A 5,141-nucleotide genomic window follows, 5' to 3' on the forward strand; every position below is an offset into this window, starting at 1 on the left:
GCGCAACAAGTTTGATGCGTTTTTGGGAGTTTGTAGCTTTATGTGTAGTTTGGGGTTAAGAAGGAGAACTATTGTGAGAAAATGCGACGGTGAACGCTGTAATGAGAGTTGACGGTGCTCTACATCGTAGTTAGTTTGGCACCAATCGCGGAGACGCTAGCTACTTCAAAGATCGGTTTGGGCTACGCCATGTATTGTGAGTTTCACGTGATTTATTTTTAAAATGGTTGCATGCCTTAGTTCGATATTTTTATAATATGTGTTTTGAGTATTTGTGTGTCGATGGGGATGTACTACGATATGATTTTGTAAAGACGAGCATGCTTTGTGAGCTTGTCTAAGCCGTAAGTGCGGACATGCTGTGTGAGTTCGCCAGGTAATGCTGTGTGAGGTAGACATCTCCCACGACGCTGTTGCTTTGTGATGTAGACACGCACTATAATATCGTTATTTTGTGAAAARTGTTATTCTTATCAAGGCATGCTAATTTATGAAGCTTCGTGAAAATTGTTTATTATAAAAGTTGTTGTTCATGYATGAAAACCGTGGATTCACTGGGCCTAAGGCTCACCCAAAACTCTTTTAAAACTTTTTCACCCAGGCGGCTATTAGACTGGAAAGAAAAGTTGGATAAAGAGATAAATAAGGATTAGCATCAAAGAAGGATATGTGCAGATCAAGGCATTGTTATATAGAGCAAAGTTATGCTCCTCAAGATTGTAAGTTTAGATGGTGATATAAATTGTAAGATTAGAAATTTTATTTCCGCTGCAATGTAAGTGTTTGATCTTGGGATACCAATTTTGATATATTTAAGTATTTGGAAATTTTGGGATGTTACACTTTGAGTGTTATCATTGATCGTAAATGGACCAAACTAAGAAGGGAGATATGTCATTATGAAGTGGACGAGAAAACCATCACTAATTGCCATGTCCATACTTTTGAGTTTGTCTGCCATGTCACTCACCATCATTATGTGCTCACGCACACCACCGACCCCATTGTACTTGGTAGTCAACATTTTAAGGATCAAGGTACTTACATGGGCCTTTGAAGTCCCTTTAAATTGATCCTCTACAGAGTTAAGGTATGTTTTGGCATCTTCGGAGTCAGGGATGGCTCCTCGGATGACAACAGAAATGAAATTTTTGATGATCATGAGAGACGTTCTATTTGACCGATCCCATAATTCATATGCCTTCTTTTCATCCAGCTTACTTTTGTCGGTAAGGGAAGCGGGTTGTTGTAGTCTCAAAGCATGATCAAGATCCATAAACTCCAAGAATCAATTTGAGTTGATCTCTTCAGGTGTTGAAGTTTGTACCAATTAGGGATTCAATTCCGGACAAATATCCAGAATTTGTAGTTAAAGTAGGTGTTGCCATAATAATATAATTAAATGCATGCTCATATTTATAAGATGACACTTTAAGCATATCAATGAAATTTGAACTAAGCCTATTAAAACATACAAAATGTAGGCAATAGAAACATCACATTCAACTACTAACCGTTCGTTGGATCAATTAGCAACTAAGTTTAATGTCTTATGTTAAATTATGCATACATGTCTTTCACATAGTACCGTTGGGCAAACAATGTAATGGAGATGCAATTTACGCTAAAATACCATCATTTAATCAACAAATAGGTTTCCGTTGGGTCCCCTAAATGTCAATATAAACAATATATTGTATATTTATTTCATCTATTTTGGATAGATTTTCGTTGGTTTCGCTATCCAAAATAAACTTAATCTTGATTAGCAAAACAATTTTAACCCATATATATATATATATATATAGAGAGAGAGAGAGAGAGAGAGGTGGAGGTTCAAACGAGAACACTTCCATTTTACGAAAACGTGAGAACACCCTTATCACATATGATAATACGCGTGAGGGGACCCTGTGATGTGCAGACAACGTGTTCTACGACTTAGGCCGCACCAAAGGTTGTCTGCGTCTATGATTTAGCATCACATGTGATTGTCTTGATGGATTATAGTATCACATCAACAACAAGCTTATCACATGTGATAATACTTGTGAGGAGGCTTAGTGATGTATGGGCGACTTGGCCCGCAACCAAGAACGCATCGAAAATCGCCCACATCTCTGATTTAGTATCACATGTGTATCATATGTGATGAAATAATAATATCACATGTGATTGTCTATAATAAAAGAGTGTTCACACATTCTAGTAAAATAAATGTATTCTTGTTTGAACCTTTCCATATATATATATATATATATATATATATATGCCGTTTGAATGAGTAACAATCAGAATGTAATGGCAAAAGGTTTTTGCATCAAACATAATAATGAATTCAAGTTTCATAAGAGCATAAAATTCAAGTTTTGAATCCCCGAGGAATATAACTCAAAGTTGAAATAACACAGAATCCAAATTTTAAAATTGGAAAATACAGGATCAAAAATTTCCGAATTGTAATTCACTTTTCTGCCCAATTTGCAAATCGAATTCACAGAACCCAATTTGACAAATTTCCAGAATTCTTAATTAAATTATATAAATAAAAATTAGAAGGTGTGCAAATTACTATTCACGAACCATTTTTCAACAAAATCCCACCATTCTAAACTCATTTAAGAAATTAGGGTTTTATCATAATTAGGGCAAATGATGTATATATCAAGAACATGGCTCTGATATCACATGTTAGGTTAATCCCAAAACATATGCATATAGAATATAGATACCTAATCATACATGTGAAAATTCAAGATACAACGAAACAAATAAAACTTACTTGATGAAGTGTTTATCTTTGTTCCACTCGAAGATGCCATGAAGAACGAATTTAGATTGTTGATTGCTTCTCTTCGTTACTATAATCTAATGGATAGCTTTATGTATGTTTTGTTCCCTCTAATTATTAGAGAGTTGCAGAAATTTTAGAGGGAAAGATAGTAATGTATGAGACAAATCAACCACCAATATCTATATATAGTAAACCTAAGAGGTGTGACTTTTCCGAGGGATGTAAATGACGGGGTGTGACTTTTCCGTCACAATTACTCCCATATTATACTTACGTTACTCCAAAAAAAAAATATAAAAGATAATATATTTATATATGTAAATAAATATACAAATGATCAAGGACACGAATTTTATGAGATTCTAACAGGAGTCACTCGATAAAGCAGTCACAAAATTATTAAATGATATTATGTTGCTTGAAAAAGATAATAAATATGAATAATACATGTCATATGAAACCAAAGTTTTATAGTATTTGCTTCATATATTAATTGTTCATGATGATTTAGATTCATAGATGTTCGCTTTTATTTGAATTATGTAATTGATTTCGTTTAGTTTCCTTTACACGATTTACGATTTATGTTACACCCTGTCTTCATTAGGCATATTTTGTCTCTGATCTTCGCTTCCTTCATTCGGTTTCTGTTTTTTAGGTGAACCAATAGGTTTCCAACCTTCAAAGCAATATGATGCTTTGTTACTAATAGAAGTTACCAAATCATTCATCATATTACCGGAAGTTATTGTCAAAGGATTTAGTTGGCGAAGGATATTGATGATAGGTATTCATGAGATTGTTAACAAAAAAAAATCCATATTTGATTCTAAACTTACATCAACGTCAATAATTTAAGGGTTTTGAGACATTAACTCGATGGATATGGAAATATTATAAATTTAATAAGATTTATATCGTTATTATGTCAAGACTTGTTGTAAGTAGATGTAATTCTATTTAATTAATCAAAAGTTGTTTGGTACGTTTCTTACTTATTCAATCCTAAGATATAAGTGAACATAATTGATCCTTGCATGGGAGATGATCGAGTATGGAAAATAAGGTGTAGCTCATTAGTTCTTGAAATGAACTCATGGATAGCGAGAATGATATTCGTAATTATAGTATGCATGGGAGATAACACTCGATAAGTTCAACCGTTGTTTTATGGAATTTATTATGAAGATATACAGGACGTGTTACATTCAACGCAGTTATACCACAATCTTGCTTCCATCCAAATCAAATATATAGCAAATACCATTCATTTTCGTAGTGATGCCCATTTTATTTACAAGATTTCGATCACGATGAATCATCATCCGTTCTTGTTAGATTCACTAATAGATCATTAAGTTGCAACTTCCTCATTACTTGAATTTTAATTGCCAAGTTAAATGTTATCTTATCTGAAATTGCTAAGCAAAACATGGACATTTTGGGATATTATATTTCATTTTATGGTAACAGTATTTTCTATATATGTATATGAGAAGTTATAATATATATATATATATATATGTGTGTGTGTGTGTGTGTGTGTGTGTGTGTGAAGCATCGTATGAGAAAGAGAGTTAAGCTCAAAAGCGTAAAAAAGATTAATTTGGACCCTTGATCACCTTTAATTTCAAACTCACTCGTGAATCGCACTTGATATGGTGATTGATCCTGTCTATCTTGGTACATCTCATCTTAATGTGCATCCAAATGATGAAGATCTCTTCTTACATTTCTCACATTAGCTCTCATTCTCCCAACCCTATACATACATATATATATATATACACATTTATATATATAGGTGAAAGATCGTGTGAGAATGAGAGTTAAGATTAAAATGTAAGAATGATACTTTAACTTAATTAATCATCTTTAATCTCAAACTCACCTATGAATCACACTTGATATGGAGATTGATGTAGTGCATCTTGATACAACTCATCTCGGTTCATCTCATCCTAATATGGATTAAAGAGCGGAGATCCCTTCTTACGTACGCTACTCACCTTAACTTTCCTTCTCACCGGACCCAATAATACACACACAGACACACATATATATATAGGGTCAAGTTTAGGAAAAAACCTTGAAAAATATTTCCTACTAATCATTAATATATTTGTATCACATATGCAAACCGTAGAGATAAACAATCATTGAAATGTTCCTCAATTTTTTTTTCCTCATAGCCTCCTTTAATATCTCTCTCTCTTTATTTATATATATATATATATATATGCATATATATATGTATATATATCCCATGGAAAATGAACATATGAAATGAAACACAAGTATATCAAAGAACAGCAGTATATAGATGTAAAGAAACATATATATTTTA

Source organism: Cynara cardunculus, unplaced genomic scaffold (genome assembly GCF_001531365.2).
Source record: "Cynara cardunculus var. scolymus isolate 2C unplaced genomic scaffold, CcrdV1 Un_Scaffold_3145, whole genome shotgun sequence".
Lineage (NCBI taxonomy): Eukaryota > Viridiplantae > Streptophyta > Magnoliopsida > Asterales > Asteraceae > Cynara > Cynara cardunculus.